At 46.1% G+C, this 20,506-nt stretch overlaps 1 protein-coding gene across 2 annotated transcripts in view; it reads left to right on the forward strand.

The window, feature by feature from the left end:
• The window catches only part of TRABD2A (TraB domain containing 2A), a 157,199-nt gene that overhangs the window by 125,263 nt on the left and 11,430 nt on the right, over window positions 1-20,506 (forward strand). The window lies entirely within an intron of this gene.

A 20,506-nucleotide genomic window follows, 5' to 3' on the forward strand; every position in this document is an offset into this window, starting at 1 on the left:
GGAGGCAGGCGCGCCGGGGCTGCGAGGACACGGAGAGGTGGAAGATGAGGGAGGTGAGTGATGGTCTGGGACGCGCATGTGGGCGCATCCCGCGATGCGAATCCCAGCCCCGCCGGCAGCAGGGACATAAGCAGAGAGCGCTCACAGCCGGCGTGTCTGGCCGGAGCGCAGGTGTTACAGTACCCCCCCCCTTTGGTCTCCCCATCTTCTTTGGAATTCAAAGAGTTCCCCACTACATGAGACCAGGGGGTTTCTGGAATGGGCAAAGGCTGTAAGGAACTTGCAGGCTTCTGTTGTGGAGTCTTCCGTCTTCTAAGGTGATCAACTGGCAAAGAAGAATGTCCCCAATTCAAGACTTTACGTCTGAGTTTAACAGGCACAGAAGATATCACAGGGGGAAATGATCCTGGCAATATTATCCCCAACAAGTGATTTCACCAGATTTCCAGTCAAGTTGTGGAGAAGGACGATGAAGCCAAGAAAGACCAATAAGAAGCTCCGAAGTACAATGTGGTAGCACACAGAACTCAATTTTTTCCTTATGCAAATTTCCTTACGCAAACTTGCATGATGAGGGGTTCCGTGCGAAATTGCACCTTACAGTTCAGATTTTGTCCATTAACAGAAGAGATGTAGAAGGGCTTGGCAAGACGAGACACTGGAAGACAGTGTTTATGGACCTGGGAGGCACCAATGAAGTTACCAGCGGAACTGGAGTCCAAAACAGCAGAAGCGATAAAAGATGTCTTGGCAGAGGAAAATACTTGAACCGGGGTGGTCAAGCGAGGAGAGGTAATATTCACATCTAGGGAAGCCACTCCTACTTGTGAAAGTTCAGAGCGTTCTCCCGGACGCGGAGGATGTATAGAACAGTCTTTGAGAAAGTGCTCCAGACTGGCACAATATAGGCACAAATTCTCATTGCGTCGATGGGATTTTTCCTGCTGCGTTAAGTGAAAATGGTCCACTTCCATAGCCTCTTCGGCAAGAGGCAAAGTAGAGAGTAGGGGTGGATGTTGGAAGACGGGGGCCGGATGAAGTAAACGCCGTGTTCAGGCAGGTTCTTTTTCTTTCTTTGCTCTCGGCAAAATGCACATCAATTCGAGTGGCTAAATGGATACCTTCGCTTAGGTTAGCCAGAGAATCTCGTGCAGCGAGAGCATCCTTGATTCCAGAGGAAAGTTCTTTTTTGAAGGTAGCAGACAAGGCCTCGTCGTTCCAAGAAAGTTCAGAGGCAAGAGTGCGGAACTGAACCGTGTAGTCGCCAACTGAGGAGTTCCCTTGGCAGAGGTTCAGTAGAGCCGTCTCGGCAGAGGAGGCTCGCGCGGGTTCTTCAAATGCATTGCAGAATTCTGCAGGGAAGGCTGAGAGGTTCAAGGAGAGCGGATCTCTATGATCCCGGAGAGGAGTACCCCAAGCCAAAGCTTTTCCAGACAATACACTGAACACAAACGTCACTTTAGCATGCTCCTTCAGGAACAGATCTGCCATGAGTTCAAGGTGGATAGAACACTGGGTCACAAAGCCTCTACACAGCTTGGGATCTCCATCATACTTTGAAGGCAAGGAAAAACGAAGCTTGGGCCCGGGAGAAGCTGCAGACTCAGGAGGAGGCTCAGGAACAGGTGGCTGCTGCTGTTGCTGTTGTTGCTGCTAAGCGGCAAGAAGCTGTTGCACCATGGCTGAGAGTTGATTCAGTAGTTGTGCCTGATGGGCTAACTGCTGCGACTGTTGAGCCACTAACCTGAAATAATTTCTCACTACTGCCTTCCATCAATGCCTGGATTCCACTGCTCATCACTTCCTGGTCTTCTCTTAACACAAGGAAGTGGCTGCTCATCCAATCACTGGCGGAGGCAGGTCACTGCTGTGGCCAGTGATTGACCAAGATGGTACTTCCTCCTATCAAGGGTAGACCAGGAAGTGGTAAGTATTGAGAACCAGGCACCGTTACAACAGCAGCAGTGGGGTATTTGTGGCAGATCAGTATAGATTTTCCTCAAACCAGGCATCTTTTATAAATAAAGAGAACAACCACATTAAGTAGTAGACCTGATTTATGAATTCTTAATGCATTCAACGTTTAATACAAGTGTTCTCCACTAACCTACTGTACAGAGGGATCCAATACATGACAAACAGGTTGCAGCTTTATTGTAGCTGCCTGTAGTGTGAATAACCCACGAGTCTGAAGTGCATTGGCTACAAAACTGTCTGACATTTCATAAATAACTCAGCACACGGTGCACACTGAGGGTAGAGAACTCGATGAGCTGCTTGGAATGCGTATTCGCATTTAGTTCCAAATTGCCAGAGATTGTTAACACTGATGAATATGCAATTAATCAACCAGGAAAAGTACCAGAGCTCTGTAATCCTTCATGTTACACAAGACGGATTTAGCTCTTCAACATACAGAAATAAAGCCAATGCATCACAGATAGAATATGCTCTACACTGCCATCACCAGAAAGGTGACATTTAGCTGTCATATTACCTTGTCGGCTTATTTTTATTCATTCATGTTCCAATAGACTGACTACGGTGAATCCAGTGATTCGTTGACATGGCGTCTTTATCATTAGCACAGTAGCTCTTCATGTACCGGTGGCTGGGTCTTATTTTAATGTACGGTTTGCTAGCTCTTATATTAAACACTTGAAGTCCTAATGATGTTAAGTACCTTGTTAACATACAGGCTGTGAAGAAAAATTGTAGTATATAGTTTATATGTATTGGTTCAATAACACCAAGTAAGGATATGTTCCCAAGCAGCAATCTTTTTCTAAAATTCATGTTATTGAAAATCAGGTCTGGGTCTGTTTCTGCAACATATGTATAGAGTTCTGCAAACCACATCCAGATACATGGATGCTATGCTATGGCCAGACACAAACAGCACTCAAGAAAAGCCCATAGACTTTACTGAGGTCTGTCAAGTTTCCGAAAAGATGTCTGACATTTCACCAGATAAAATAATGCAGCATGCTGCACTATTTTGTTCAAGAACCTGCAACATACTACACACACACACGCATAACTATATTAACGTGTGTGTGTGTATATATATATATATATATATATATATATATATCACTTACCAATATACTACCAATTGGTAGTTTGTCCCCTTAGCAGGAACATAGTAGATAGTCCCCCACATTAGCTAGGCAGCAGAGTTCCCCCACAGTGGGTGTAGGCAGCAGAGTTCCCCCACAGTGGGTGTAGGCAACAGAGTCCCTCCACAATTGGTGTAGGCAGCAGAGTTCCCCCCACAGTAGGTGTAGGCAGCAGAATCCCCCCCCCAGCCCTAACACCCGCCCCCCTCCAGCCCCAACAATCTACTCTTCAGCCCCAACAATCTCCATTCCCTTCCCTCCCCAGGATGAAAAATAAAATTGCTCACATGATGTCCGATGCAGCTATCTCCTCCGGAGCAGGGGCCCGCATCTTCCATCCTCCATGGCATGTTTGATCAGATGCCATATTGTGGAGCTATTTTCCATAAGAAGAAACATTTAAAATAAAATTCTATCCATGAGGTATTATTATCCCCTTAAAGGGGTACTTCAGTGGGCAAAAAAAATTTCAAATCAACTGGTGCCAGAAAGTTAAACAAATTTGTAAATTACTTCAATTAAAAATTCTTAATCCTTCCAGTACTTTTCAGCTGCTGTATACTACAAAGGAAGTAGAGTTGTTCTTTTCTGTCTGACACCTCTGTCCATTTCAGGAACTGACCAGAGGAGGATAGGTTTGCTATGGGGATTTGGTCTTACTCTGGACAGTTCCTGACATAGACAGAGGTGTCAGCAGAGAGCACTGTTGTCAGACAGAAAATAACAACTCAACTTCCTCTGTAGTACACAGCAACTGATAAGTACTGAAAGGATTAAGATTTTTTTTTATAGAAGTTATTTACAAAACTGTTAAACTGTCTGGAGCCAGTTGATTTGAAAATAATAATTTTCCACCAGAGTACCCCTTTCACAGGGTTTGTCTTCAAGCACTGAGCTGTGTGTGTCAACCAGTTAAGACAGGGAGGGGTGGGTGAGGAAGGAGGTGTGCATCTTGTGGCTCATACAGCCTCCTAGACAATTTGGCTTTGAGCATGATCTAGAGATGACAGTTTACTTTGAATCCCTAGACAATACGTGTCGCACGTGTATGGCCTCAACACTTTTGCACACAGCTCACACACATGTACGTTGCGCTGTACAGTGAGTCTATGAGGTGTGTTCTGGAGCTGCACTCACTTCATAAACTGTGAGTAATGGCTGTTATCATACAATGTGAGTGACAGCTGAGAGGAGTGGCAGCGATCAGCACTTCCGCAATGACTGTAGGCATCCAATTGGTTTCCACCCTGGTCCCAAGGTGATCTGCTAATAGAATCTGCCTTAGGTAGACACTTCTAACAGAACGCCGATCGCACTGAGCAATGGTATGCAATTGCATAGTATTGTTCAGTATTAGAAAAATAATGTTTGCTTATGAAAGTCTTCTTTGGGTACTTAAAAAGTGTAAATAAAATAATTTTAAAAAGTTTGTGTTGTTTTTTTAATAAAAATTTCCATTACCCACTTCCCATTTTTGCAAAAAAAAAATTGAAATAAACATTTTGTATTGGTTTGAGTGGGTGAAATTGTCCGAACTATTATTATATAACATTATTGATCATTTATGGTGAATGGAGTAAACCATACCAAAGTCCAAAATTGCTAATTTTTGGTTATAGCACATAAAAAAATTGAATAAAAGGTGATCAAAAAGTCACATATACGCAATTGATGCAAACTACAGATTACTAATGCAAACTATAGATTACAGTGTAAAAAATTAGCCTTCAAACCGCCTCATAAACAGAAAAATAAGAAAGTTACAAGTTTCAGAACAGGATGATTTTAACCACTTTTTAACAACTGCCGGGACCCGTGGCTAATAGCGCGCAGCACTGATCGTGGTGTCTTGTGCTATTAACCCTTTAGACGCTGTGTTCAAAGTTGATTGCCGCATCTAAAGTGAAAGTAAACTACTCCCGGCTAGCTCAGTCAGCTATACGGGACCGCGGCTTCCCGAAGAGCTGAAGCACACAAGGAGGGCCCCTACCTTCCTCCTGTGTGTCCGATCGCCGAATGACTGCTCAGTGCCTGAGATCCAGACATGAGCAGTCAAGCGGCATAATCATTGATCAATGTTATTCTATGGGATAACAATGATCAATGTAAAAGATCAGTGTGTGCAGTGTTATAGCCCCCTATGGGATCTATAACACTGCAAAAAAAAAAAAGTTAGAAAAAGATAATTTAACCCCTTCCCTAATAAAAGTTTTAATCACCCCCCTTTTCCCATATAAAAAACAAGTGCTTATTGGTTGTGCAAACAACAAGCCCTCCTATGGCTTTGAGAAAGGAAAAATAGAAGAGATATGTCTCTTAAAATGCGAGGAGGAATAAAAAAATAATGAAGATTGAACAAGGCTAAATCCCTCTGTCCTCAAGGGGTTAAACAGTGTGCGTGCCTGAGTTAAGAGAACAGGTGCATTAGTTATTCACTCCACTTGCATATTCTTTTTATTATTTCACCTGTGATTCTTAGAAAGTTTTAAGAAACATGTATAGCACTTCTTACCAATATACACTGCTTGTAACATAGTGTAATCTCTCCAAATACTGTAGATAACATAGTGTAATAGACATCTAAGTATCTATAACACCGTAGGGAGATTTAGGGCTGTTACACAGCTTTGTACAGTGGGAGTGTATGTGGACCTTATCTAGAGGCGCGCCATATTGCAAATGTACAAGGTACCTTAAAGTGCCTCTCAAGGAGGAGTTACGTACATACACATTTGCTTTTTTTTTCTGCGTCGCTGAGTTATGAAAATAACCCGCACCAAAAAAAAAAAAAAAATACTATGTGCGATTTCTTAATCTCATGTACTTCGTCCTATAGGAGAACTTCTCAAAACAGTGATACTCCTAAAAGAGTCAGGTACACTATTCCCACGAAAAAAAATATTTAATCAGATAAGGCGTGGGTTACATTTTACTAGATTACGCTGCAGGCCAGGCTTGTGGAATTTTGGCTTTGCGGCACTGTGTATAAAGAATTATACTCTTGTATTTCTGCAGAATTTCCTTGGCCACATCTCTACAGTTCTGAGACTATTATTTATCTGGCAAACAAATGAAATTCTAAGTAAATGTCAGCCAAATAAATGCGGAGAGCTGGCACTGTTTTCTCTGGACGATGCAAACTAATTAAAGCAATAAATGATTCTAAATAACAAATTAAGGTGGGGGCTTTTATGTGTGAGGTTTTAGGGACATCGACTTCATAAAATGGGAAACTCTCCTTTGTTTGTTTAAATATTATCATATTTAGCACAGAAAAAAGAGGCTAATTTACAAGTTGTTAAGAATCTGAATAAATAATAGATTATACAATACTTTATAACTTGGCTGTGTGCTTTAAGGCTGCAGGATAGAAATTCTCCAAACTAAATGCTAAATTTTGTAAAATATTGCAAACATTGCTCCTAATTTCCTAGCCAATAATATAACCCTTCAACAAATCTTAGGTACTTAGGGCACACCAGGCAAACTTATTCTGGAGAAACATGTACCGGTATGTCATTTTTGGGTTTGTTAAATCATTTCCCTATTTCAAGGGGCCCTTGACAGTATGGGAGCCACACCTTAATGGGCTAAATATATCAACCAAGTATGTATCTCTGTAATATACATTGGTTAAAAAAAGTGTATATTTTAAGGTGAAAACATGCTGTCCCTGCAGCTATTGCATGTGTGTCTCTATGAGGAGTCCAAATACAGGAAGTGAGGGTAGGACAAGCAGGGCTCTGTGCAGGCTCCTGTCTTGTCAATCATCCTGATGTGTGAGCCGGGAGTGTGTCATAGAGCCTCGCTGCACAGAGCCCCGCTTGTCCTCAGTGTACAGAGCCCCGCTTGTCCTCAGTATACAGAGCCCCGCTTGTCCTCAGAATACAGAGCCCTGCTTGTCCTCAATGCACAGAGCCCTGCTTGTCCTCAGTGCACAGAGCCCTGTTTGTCCTCAGTATACAGAGCCCTGCTTGTCCTCAGTGTACAGAGCCCCACTTGTTCTCACTGGAGAGCTTGTCCTCAGTGTACCGAGCCTTGCTTGTCCTCAGTGTACAGAGCCCTGCTTGTCCTCAGTGCACAGAGCCCTATATGTCCTCACTGCACAGAGCTCTGCTTGTCCTCAGTGTACAGACCCCTGCTTGTACTCATGGTACAGATGCCTGCTTGTGCTCAGTGTACAGAGCCCTGCTTGTCATTCAATGCGCAGACCCCTGCTTGTCCTCAGTGTACAGAGCCCTGCTTGTCCTCAGTGCACAGAGCCCTGCTTGTCCTCAGTGCACAGAGCCCTGCTTGTCCTCACTGCACAGACCCCCGCTTGTCCTCACTGCACAGAGCCCCGTTTGTCCTCAGTGTACAGAGCCCTGCTTGTCCTCACTGCACAGAGCCCTGCTTGTCCTCACTGCACAGAGCCCTGCTTGTCCTCACTGCACAGAGTCCTGCTTGTCCTCACTGCACAGAGCCCTGCTTGTCCTCAGTGCACAGAGCCCTGCTTGTCCTCAGTGTACAGAGGCCTGCTTGTCCTCAGTGTACAGAGCCCTGCTTGTCCTCAGTGTACATAGCCCTGCTTGTCCTCAGTGTACAGAGCCTTGCTTGTCCTCATTGCACAGAGCTCCACTTGTCCTCAGTATACAGAGCCCCGCTTGTTCTCACTGAAGAGCTTGTCCTCAGTGTACAGAGCCTTGCCTGTCCTCAGTGCACAGAGCCCTACATGTCCTCACTGCACAGAGCTCTGCTTGTCCTCAGTGTACAGACCCCTGCTTGTACTCATGGTACAGAGCCCTGCTTGTCCTCAGTGTACAGAGCCTTGCTTGTCATTCAATGCACAGACCCCTGCTTGTCCTCAGTGTACAGAGCCCTACTTGTCCTCAGTGAACAGAGCCCTGCTTGTCCTCAGTGCACAGAGCCCTGCTTGTCCTCAGTATACAGAGCCCTGCTTGTCCTCAGTATACAGAGCCCTGCTTGTCCTCACTGCACAGAGCCCTGCTTGTCCTCAGTGTACAGAGCCCTGCTTGTCCTCAATGTACAGAGCCCTGCTTGTCCTCAGTGTACAGAGCCCTGCTTGTCCTCAGTGTACAGAGCCCTGCTTGTTCTCAGTGTACAGAGCCTTGCTTGTCCTCAGTGTACAGAGCCTTGCTTGTCCTCAGTGTACAGAGCCCTGCTTGTCCCATACTTGAGAACCACAGGCAATAGCAGCAGGGACAAGACAGCATTTTTTCAACCAAAAATAAACACATTTTTTACCAATGTATATTACAAATATACACGGAATGTTATTATCTACATTAAATAAAAAGTTTTTTTTTGCAAATGACAGTGCCCATTAAAATGAGATACAGGGCTTGTCATCTGTGACAGCTGCTTATACTCCTGTGATAGTGGTCTATCTACTGCAGGAATTTAGAACTGGGCATGTTGAAATCCAACATGCCCAATTCTTCTTTCACCCATTAAAAGGTGGCTATTCACATTAGACTGGTTGCACTCAAGTGTATTATATAAGCAGTAAGCATTTGTATCATGAGCGCAAGTCCTTGCCTGCACAAACAAGTTTCTGGCTTTCACCCTTCCTGGACTCCAACCGTTTATGGACAGATGGGAGAATTCAGCTACTTAAATTCAAAGACAAAAATATATGTCCGGCAAAAGATGGTCTGAATACTTCTTTTTATTTCCATATATTAATATCCAGGTACAACGATAAGGATAACACAGTCAGAGTCTGATGCATTTCAGCTCAAAAGCCTAATTTATAGATAATACAAACTTTTCATCTTTAAAGGGAACCTGTCATCAGATGTATGTTGCCTAAACATCAGGCAGCATAAAACTGGTGCAGGCAGCGCAATTATGTAGTCAAGCCTGATTGCTGTCATGCCCCCTCCCGTAGGCTTGCATTGAGGGGCAGAGCGTGACGTCACACGGGGCGGAGGCGTGACATCACACGCCGCCGGTGCTGTGATCGCCGGTAATCAGACCCGGAGCGAACACGCTCCGGGGACTGATTATAAACGAGGTGCCGCGTGCAAGATCACGGGGGTCCCCAGCAGCGGGACTCCCGCAATGAGGCATCTTATCCCCTATCCTTTGGAGTACCCCTTTAAGAAAAATACTGGATTTCAACCTGCTTACTCTGAAGGGAGATCAGGTTCCTGCAGTGATATCAGGGAGTTTTATTTTACGGAAAGAGTAGTGGATGCATGGAATAGCCTTCCTGCAGAAGTGGTAGCTGCAAATACAGTGAAGGAGTTTAAGCATGCATGTGATAAGCATAAGGCTATCCTTCATATAAGATAGGGCCAGGGACTATTCATAGGATTCAGATTATTGGGCAGACTAGATGTGCCAAATGGTTCTTATCTGCCAATACATTCGTGCAAAAAACACAAACCCAAACACAAGGGGGGAGATTTATCAAAACCTGTGCAGAGGAAGAGTGGTGCAGTTGCCCATAGCAACCAATCAGATTGCTTCTTTCATTTTCCACAGGCCTCTAAAGAGGCCTGTGGAAAATGAAAGAAGCAATCTGATTGGTTGCTATGGGCAACTGCACCACTCTTCCTCTGCACAGGTTTTGATAAATCTCCCCCAAAGTGCACCAGATGTGGTGAAGAACCTGCAGATCTTATACACATTCTGGCCTGTGTTCTACAAGGCCCATTCTAGAGTCAATTATAAATCATTTAATAATGAATATATGATCCGAATCAGGGACGGACACAGACAGCAGAGGGCCCCTGTGCAAAGAATGTGCCTGCCCCCCCCCCCCAGCACTGTGCCCCGTCATGTACCTAGACCCCACCGGAGGGCCTCCACTTACCCCGTGCATGTAGTCTCGCCACTTGCCTTGTCCACCACAGGTGGATGGAACGGCTCCTGAGGTGGGCTCCGGGTGGCCCCTGTCCCTCTCAGTGTGTGGCCCAGGCCCGGTGAGTACTCCCCCGGGTCAGCCTGACCTGTATCTAGCTGGGAGGCAGAGGGCAGTGCTCCCCTTTACACTCGCACCCCTGGACTTAGCACGACACCCCTTGGCACCCCCTGGTTCCTTGGCTCCTTAGTGATAGAAGTGACTTACAGGCAGGGCCAGACTGGGACCAAAAATAGGCCCAGGCATTTTAAAATAAACAGCCCATTTTTATGGTGGGGGTCTGACTCATGGGACCCCCACCAATCACCTTGGTTCAAGTGGCTCCCCAGATGTTGGAAAGCTGCAACTCCCATCATGTCTGAAGTGACTACAGCTGATGGGACAGTCAGGAGACTACACAATGATATAAGTGACTACAGCTCTGATGGGACAGTTAGGAAAATACACAATGATATCACTGACCTGAGTGACGTCTTCTCTGTTGTCTTTACTTTTCTTCATCTGGTCCTGACACCAGGATTTCTTCCATCTTCTCTGCAGAGTCTGACACCTGGACATCATTGGTTCCTTAATTTGTCAGTAGATCCTCATCCTCTGTATGATGACAATAATCATTATAACCTTGCCAAATACTGTACCCCCTGAATATAATACTGCCAACCACTGTACCCCCTGAATACTGCCAACCACTGTACCCCTGAATATAATACTGCCAACCACTGTACCCCTGAATATAATACTGCCAAATAATGTACCAATGAATATAATAGTGCCAACCAATGTACTCCATGAATATAATAGTGCCAACCAATGTGCTCCATGAATATTATACTGCCAGACACTGTACCCCTGAATATAATACTGCCAACCACTGTACTCCATGAATATAATACTGCCAACCACTGTACTCCATGAATATAATACTGCCAGACACTGTACCCCTGAATATAATACTGACAACCACTGTACTCCATGAATATAATACTGCCAACCACTGTACCCCTGAATATAATACTGCCAAATACTGTACCCCTGAATAAAATACTGCCAACCACTGTACCCCTGAATTTAATACTGCCAACCACTGTACTCCATGAATATAGTACTGCCAACCTCTGTACTCCATGAATATAATACTGCCAAATACTATACCCCTGAATATAATACTGCCAAATACTGTACCCCTGAATATAATACTGCCAACCACTGTACTCCATGAATATAATACTACCAAATACTGTACTAACCACTGAATCACCCCACGCACTCCATCCTCAGTCTCCTCATCACCTCATACACCCCACGCAACCCATCCTTAGTCTACTCATCACCCCATACACCCCACGCAACCCATCCTTAGTCTACTCATCACCTCATGCACCCCACACAACCCATCCTCAGTCTCATCAACCCATACACCCCACAAAACCCATCCTCAGTCTCCTCATCACCCCCATACACCCCACGCACCCCATCCTCAGTCTAATCACCCCATACAACCCATCCTCGGTCTTCTCATCACCCCATGCACTCCACGCACCCCATCTTCAGTCTCATCCCCCCCCCCATACACCCCACGCACCCCATCTTCAGTCTCCTCATCACCCCATACACCCCACGCAACCCATCCTCGGTCTCCTCATCACCCCATACACCCCATGCACTCCATCCTCAGTCTCCTCATCACCCCATACACCCCATCCTCAGTCTCCACATCACCCCATGCACTCCATCCTCAGTGTCCTCATCACCCCATACACCCCATGCACTCCATCCTCAGTCTCCTCATCACCCCATACACCCCATGCACTCCATCCTCAGTCTCCTCATCACTCCATACACCCCATCCTCAGTCTTCTCATCACCCCATACACCCCACGCACCCCATCCTCAGTCTCCTCATCACCCCATACACCTCATCCTCAGTCTCCTCACCACCCCATCCTCAGTCTCCTCATCACCCCATGCACTCCATCGTCAGTCTTCTCATCACCCCCATACACCCCATCCTCAGTCTCCTCATCACCCCATACACCCCATGCACCCCATCCTCAGTCTCCTCATCACCCCATACACCCCATGCACTCCATCCTCAGTTTCCTCATCACCCCATACACCCCACCCTCAGTCTCCTCATCACCCCATACACCCCACGCACTCCATCCTCAGTCTCCTCATCACCCCATGCACTCCATCCTCAGTCTCCTCATCACCCCATACCCCCCATGCACTCCATCCTCAGTCTCCTCATCACCCCATACACCCCATGCACTCAATCCTCAGTCTCCTCATCACCCCATACACCCCATCCTCAGTCTCCACATCATCCCATGCACTCCATCCTCAGTCTCCTCATCACCCCATGCACTCCATCCTCAGTCTCCTCATCGCCCCATGCACTCCATCCTCAGTCTCCTCATCGCCCCATGCACTCCATCCTCAGTCTCATCATCACCCCATACACTCTATCCTCAGTCTCCTCATCACCCCATACACCCCATCCTCAGTCTCCTCATCACCCCATGCACTCCCTCCTCAGTCTCCTCATCACCCCATACACTCCATCCTCAGTCTCCTCATCACCCCATACACCCCATGCACTCCATCCTCAGTCTCCTCATCACCCCATACACTCCATCCTCAGTCTCCTCATCACCCCATACACCCCATGCACTCCATACTCAGTCTCCTCATCACCCCATGCACTCCATCCTCAGTCCCCTCATCACCCCATGCACTCCATCCTCAGTCTCCTCATCACCCCATACACCCCATGCACTCCATCCTCAGTCTCCTCATCACCCCATACACCCCATCCTCAGTCTCCACATCACCCCATGCACTCCATCCTCAGTGTCCTCATCACCCCATACACCCCATGCACTCCATCCTCAGTCTCCTCATCACCCCATACACCCCATGCACTCCATCCTCAGTCTCCTCATCACCCCATACACCCCATGCACTCCATCCTCAGTCTCCTCATCACCCCATACACCACATGCACTCCATCCTCAGTCTCCTCATCACCCCCATACACCCCATGCACTCAATCCTCAGTCTCCTCATCACCCCATACACCCCATCCTCAGTCTCCTCATCCCCCCATGCACTCCATCCTCAGTCTCCTCATCACCCCATGCACTCCATCCTCAGTCTCCTCATCACCCCCATGCACTCCATCCTCAGTCTCCTCATCACCCCATAAACCCCATGCACTCTATCCTCAGTCTCCTCATCACCCCATGCACTCCATCCTCAGTCTCCTCATCACCCCATGCACTCCATCCTCAGTCTCCTCATCACCCCATGCACTCCATCCTCAGTCTCCTCATCCCCCCATACACCCCATGCACTCTATCCTCAGTCTCCTCATCACCCCATGCACTCCATCCTCAGTCTCCTCATCACCCCATACACCCCATGCACTCCATCCTCAGTCTCCTCATCACCCCATGCACTCCATCCTCAGTCTCCTCATCACCCCATGCACTCCATCCTCAGTCTCCTCATCACCTCATGCACTCCATCCTCAGTCTCCTCATCCCCCCATACACCCCATGCACTCCATCCTCAGTCTCCTCATCACCCCATACACTCCATCCTCAGTCTCCTCATCACCCCATACACCCCATGCACTCCATCCTCAGTCCCCTCATCACCCCATGCACTCCATCCTCAGTCTCCTCATCACCCCATACACCCCATGCACTCCATCCTCAGTCTCCTCATCACCCCATACACCCCATCCTCAGTCTCCACATCACCCCATGCACTCCATCCTCAGTGTCCTCATCACCCCATACACCCCATGCACTCCATCCTCAGTCTCCTCATCACCCCATACACCCCATGCACTCCATCCTCAGTCTCCTCATCACCCCATACACCCCATGCACTCCATCCTCAGTCTCCTCATCACCCCATACACCACATGCACTCCATCCTCAGTCTCCTCATCACCCCATGCACTCCATCCTCAGTCTCCTCATCACCTCATACACCCCATGCACTCCATCCTCAGTCTCCTCATCACCCCATGCACTCCATCCTCAGTTTCCTCATCACCCCCATACACCCCATGCACTCCATCCTCAGTCTCCTCATCACCCCATACACCCCATGCACTCCATCCTCAGTCTCCTCATCACCCCATGCACTCCATCCTCAGTCTCCTCATCTCCCCATGCACTCCATCCTCAGTCTCCTCATCACCCCATCCTCAGTCTCCTAATCACCCCATACACCCCATGCACTCCATCCTCAGTCTCCTCCTCACCCAATGCACTCCATCCTCAGTCTCCTCATCACCACATGCACTCCATCCTCAGTCTCCTCATCACCCCATGCACTCCATCCTCAGTCTCCTCATCACCCCATGCACTCCATCCTCAGTCTCCTCATCACCCAATACACCCCATGCACTCTATTCTCAGTCTCCTCATCACCCCATGCACTCCATCCTCAGTCTCCTCATCACCCCATACACCCCATGCACTCCATCCTCAGTCTCCTCATCACCCCATGCACTCCATCCTCAGTCTCCTCATCTCCCCATGCACTCCATCCTCAGTCTCCTCATCACCCCATCCTCAGTCTCCTAATCACCCCATACACCCCATGCACTCCATCCTCAGTCTCCTCCTCACCCAATGCACTCCATCCTCAGTCTCCTCATCACCACATGCACTCCATCCTCAGTCTCCTCATCACCCCCTGCACTCCATCCTCAGTCTCCTTATCACCCCCATACACCCCACGTACCCCATCCTCAGTCTCCTCATCACCCCATACACCCCCTGCACCCCATCCTCAGTCTCCTCATCACCCCATACACCCCATGCACAGTCTCCTCATCACCCCATACACCCCATCCTCAATCTCCTCATCGCCCCATGCACTCCATCCTCAGTCTCCTCATCGCCCCTTGCACTCCATCCTCAGTCTCCTCATCGCCCCATGCACTCCATCCTCAGTCTCCTCATCGCCCCATGCACTCCATCCTCAGTCTCCTCATCACCCCCATACACCTCATGCACTCCATCCTCAGTCTCCTCATCACCCCATGCACTCCATCCTCAGTCTCCTTATCACCCCATACACCCCATGCACTCCATCTTCAGTCTCCTCATCACCCCATACACCCCATGCACTCCATCTTCAGTCTCCTCATCACCCCATACACCCCATGCACTCCATCCTCAGTCTCCTCATCACCCCATGCACTCCATTCTCAGTCTCCTCATCACCCCATACACCACATGCACTCCATCCTCAGTCTCCTTATCACCCCATCCTCAGTCTCCTCATCACCCCCATACACCCCATGCACTCCATCCTCAGTCTCCTCATCACCCCATGCACTCCATCCTCAGTCTCCTCATCACCCCATGCACTCCATCCTCAGTCTCCTCATCACCCCATGCACTCCATTCTCAGTCTCCTCATCACCCCATACACCACATGCACTCCATCCTCAGTCTCCTTATCACCCCATCCTCAGTCTCCTCATCACCCCCATACACCCCATGCACTCCATCCTCAGTCTCCTCATCACCCCATGCACTCCATCCTTAGTCTCCTCATCACCCCATGCACTCCATCCTCAGTCTCCTCATCACCCCATGCACTCCATCCTCAGTCTCCTCATCACCCCATATACCTTAAGCACCTCATCATTATTACACAGCTGACCCCCCCCCGGTCCTTCTCCCCCCGATCCTTCTCATCAACATTAAACCCCCTAATCACTACACCCCTGACCCCCCTTCTGGTCCTCTTTATCAACACTACGCTCTCCCAGACCCCCAATCCTCCTTATCATTACACCACAAACCTCTTCAACACCCCTCCTGTCCTCTTCATCATCATTACAATCCCCCCCCCCCCCCCCCGCACCCGATCGTCGCTCTCCTCACCTCATCTGCTCAGCGATGCGGCCGTGTGAGGCGGGAGGGTTTGCTGCTCCTGTCGCTTCTGCCAGGGTCAGAGGCCATGACACGTGACGTCAGGGGCTTGGAACAGACGTGCGTGACTGCGCGGGGCACATCTGTTCCCATCAGCCCCTGGCCTGTCTGTCTCGCTCGGCCGGTTTAAAGGTAAACTACTGCTGTCAGCGGCAGGCCCGGGACCTGTTGCTGCAGCATATAGTATAAAGTACTGGCAGGGGCCCAGACTGTAAGGCCCAGGCTGTGACCTGGGCCACTAGGTGGTCCCCTAACACGCTGGGCCCCTGTGCAGCCGAACCGGCTGAACAGGTGATATGTCCGCCCCTGATCCGAATTCCTTGCAATCAGTTTGTGCAATGTTTTTCAAACAGCGTGTCTCTAGCTGTTGCAAAACTACAACTCCCAGCATTCCCGGACAGCCAAAGGCTGTCTAAGCATACTGGGAGTTGAAGTTTTGAAAAAGCTGGAGACACACTGTTTGGAAAACAATGTGTCAGTGTAGATTGGGGCCAAAAAGTATTTAGTCAGCCACCAACTGTGCAAGTTCTCCCACTTAAAAAGAAGAGAGGCCTGTAATTTTCATCATATGTGTACCTCAACTATGAGAGACATAATGAGGAAAAAAATCCATAAAATCACAAGATCTGATTTTTAAATAATTTATTTGCAAATTATCGTGAAAAATAAGTATTTTGTCACCTACAAACAAGCAGGATTTCTGGCCCTCACAGACCTGTGACTTCTTCTTTAAGAGTCTCCTCTGTCCTCCACTCGTTACCTGTATTAAGGGCACCTGTTTGAAGTTGTTATCAGTATAAAATACACCTGTCCACAACTTCAAACAGTCACACTCCAAACTCCACTATGGCCAAGACCAAAGAGCTGTCGAAGGACACCAGAAACAAAATGGTAGACCTGCACCAGGCTGGGAAGACTGAATCTGCAATAGGCAAGCAGCTTGGGTGTGAAGAAATCAACTGTTGGAGCAATTATTAGAAAATGGAAGACATACAAGACCACTGATAATCTCCCTCGATTGGGGGGTCCACGCAAGATCTCACCCCGTGGTGTCAAAATGGTCACAAGAACAGTGAGCAAAAATCCCACACCGGGGGACCTAGAGATGACCTGCAGAGAGCTTGACCAAAGTAACAAAGTCTACCATCAGTAACACACGCTGCCACCAGGGACTCAAATCATGCAGTGCAGTGCTGAAAGTCCATGTTGCCCAGCGATAGCCCCAAAACATTATTGCTCTAGAGGAGATCTGCATGGAGGAATGGGCCAAAATACCAGCAACAGTGTGTGAAAACCTTGTGAAGACTCACAGAAAAAGTTTGACCTCTGTCGTTGCCAACAGAGGGTATATAACAAAGTATTGAGATGAACTTTTGTTATTGACCAAACACTTATTTTCCACCATAATTTGCAATTAAATTCTTTTTTCTCATTATGTCTCTCATAGTTGAGGTATACATATGATGAAAATTACAGGCCTCTCTCATCTTTTTAAGTGGGAGAACTTGCACAATTGGTCGCTAACTACTCTTTTGCCCCACTGTATATTTTGAGCTATTTGGAAACATCCTGGGCAATGTATATGTAAATATAGCAATACAGCGTATTCTATACCAAGCTAGGAAGTTAACTGCATCTTTACGGCGCAAAACTTACATTCTGGAGAAAGTCTTAATGATAACTGAATTAGAATATGCTGTATATAAGAAAAGAAATATATTGTGTACCTATGAAAGAATTTGGTGCAAATTAAAAGCATGTCATGGAATTTCTGGCCTAAAATCTGTTGATGTGAAAAAGTGTAAATTTGGAATAAACTTTTGCAAGGATATCAAAGGGTTACTAAAAAGTTTATAACAGATTTAGGTAAGCCAAGATATTGGTGACCTGTACTGGCCTTGGAGTATAGAATAGTGACTGCTACAGTGGGAGGGGGTGTGGGTGAATTTGGTGGTTAATGGTGGCTATATATTTTGTTGAAACAAGAATTATTTTATTCATAATAATATAATAAAATAAACACAAACACATGCATACTCAAGCTAAGCATGTATGTGTATGGTGGGAGGGAGGTGTAGGGTATAGCTTGAACAGAATTGCCGAATTCCAACAGAATTTCCCCCAAATTTGGGCTGAATTCTGTATTATCTAAACACATAATTCTGCTGCAACTTAAGCCCCATTGAGATTCCGTTACGAAATTCCGTAAAATATAAGACTAGTCTTATATTTTGACAGAAAGCAGAATTTCAGCGGAATGCCCACCGCAGAAATTCTGCAGTCTGAATGGGACTACGTAATTCCGGTCAAATCAATTTGCAGTAAATTACGGTGAAAATTCCACTCTGTGAACATAGGCATAGGCAGTCACTGCTACATGAAGGAAATCTGTTACAAACAAACTGACCTAAAACTCAATCCAAACAATGTTGGACACACTCTGGTTCTCCGGTTGTATTTCTACATCTGTCATGTTCCCTCTGCAAAGACAGTTGGTGAACCTATATTAGCTCAAAAGGGTGGGACAAGAAAATGGGTCCATCAGGCATTGGATTCTTTTTTAAGACAAAAGACCCCCTGCCTTGCACTTTTATCCACATGGGATCAAAGAGGCCATCTGCATATGAAAGGCTTATAGTATTATGCAACCTAAATTAGCCAATCGCCACCCCGCCATCATTGAGACCTTCACAACAAAAACACTCACATCTGTTCAGTCAATTGCCCTATCTCTTCCCTGTTTGTCCATTCTCAGCTTTGCTTGCTAAGTCAATGGGTTTATTAGATTATGCTTCAGAAAACCATGCTCACAGCTTTAGTTCTAAATCCAAGAGTCCTCACAAAAGAGAAATCTAATAAAATATTGGAAGAGTCAGTCTTCTTATATGAGAACAGACAAAGCCACAACATATCCCCAGGCAAAGATACTTTCAAACCTCTATTCCATGTGAATTTTATATCACACATTGTACTATTATGAGGTTTAGGATTTAAGGAAAGTTGTTTTTATAGCATAATACAAGATCAGTACACAAAGTATTATAGCCAGAGCAAAGGGTTGTGAAGGAAGCAAAGCCATGGGCACAGACTTTATACAACAAGAATTTACTATGGGTTGTATGCCAGAAAGCTGGCATACAAAAGTTGCATAATTTTTAGGCTGTGCTTAACACTTTTCAGAAAGTGGGTAAGGTTTAACGGGAAGAAGGCAACCTGGCACGTTTACGATAATTTACCAGAAACTGATGTAAGATGGGCCGTAAATCTACACCGGCTCATAGTTAGTGTAGAGTTCATTCTGTGGCATACACAGCACCCGATACAACAAATTCAATAAAAGGTCTTCAGCTAAAAACTAGCATGTAAAATCTGCCTTATAGTCTCTAAAAGATGGTAAGTTAATGTCATGCAGAGTTTTGGAGACAAATACCTGGTAAATTGAGCAACATTTTTAATATATGCATTGACTTCCATGTACGGCTTAGGCATCACTTTGATCTGTCAGGTGCCACCCAGCAGTACAAGTTTAAAAAGCCTTGTAATAGATTCATAGGCCCTCACTGTGCCAATGTATGGCAACTCTCTGTACACTGTAATCTCCCCTAGAAACAACATGCATAATAATGATACATGCTTTTGGCACATGGAGGTGCATTATAAGCCTGGGGCAGGCTATGGGCAAAATGTTAAAAAATGAATTATAAATTATATATATATAAATATTACCGTATATATAATAATATTTAATTCTAAAATACAGAAAGTTAAAGGTGATGCGTACATTCACAAGCTGCAGATCAGCTGTGGATTTTCTGGAACTGATCTGTAGCAGATTTGCAACTTTTATAACAGTAATAGTGTGGCTGATTATTCGTTTACGATATGTAATGAGCAGCAGGCATGCAGTGTATATGTTACTGCTCAGTAAGTACAGACTTTAACAGGAGTCCCTGCTCATGTACAGATTCATCTGAAGCAAATCACAAAACATTCAAATTAGGATAAATATAAATTGTGACATTTTAAAATTCAGAATATATTTAAATTGTTCCAAATAGATTTAGTTATCTCTGGTCTTAAGCATTTAACTTTCACACGATGATGAAGAACAGGACAGTTTGAAACGCATAAGCGTTGATGGATTTACCATAATACACAGATTTACCATAATACATACTGGTAATGCTTCAATATTTTTCATTACATGTATTTATTTTATATATTTGTGCTGATCAGAATATTCTTTCTCACTGAACCTACAAGTGACCCATATGACCCTCGTATACATTATATGAAATAAGCAAACATTGCAAATGATTGTGGACATAGTGAGCACTTTTACTGTTTAAATTTATCGTGGAAACTATATGGTTGCAAAAGGCAATACTGACTCTTCATAGACTACATTTTATTTCCCTTCCAATTTCTGTAATAACTACCGAAAGTAGAAAAACATTCCCAGGGGGAACAAATAAAATACTATGTGAAGAGAAAACATAAGTGCGCAATATCAATGAGGCCACGGCTTTAAATGTTTGCTTTGCTGTTGAGGT

Source organism: Hyla sarda, chromosome 1 (genome assembly GCF_029499605.1).
Source record: "Hyla sarda isolate aHylSar1 chromosome 1, aHylSar1.hap1, whole genome shotgun sequence".
Taxonomy (NCBI): domain Eukaryota; kingdom Metazoa; phylum Chordata; class Amphibia; order Anura; family Hylidae; genus Hyla; species Hyla sarda.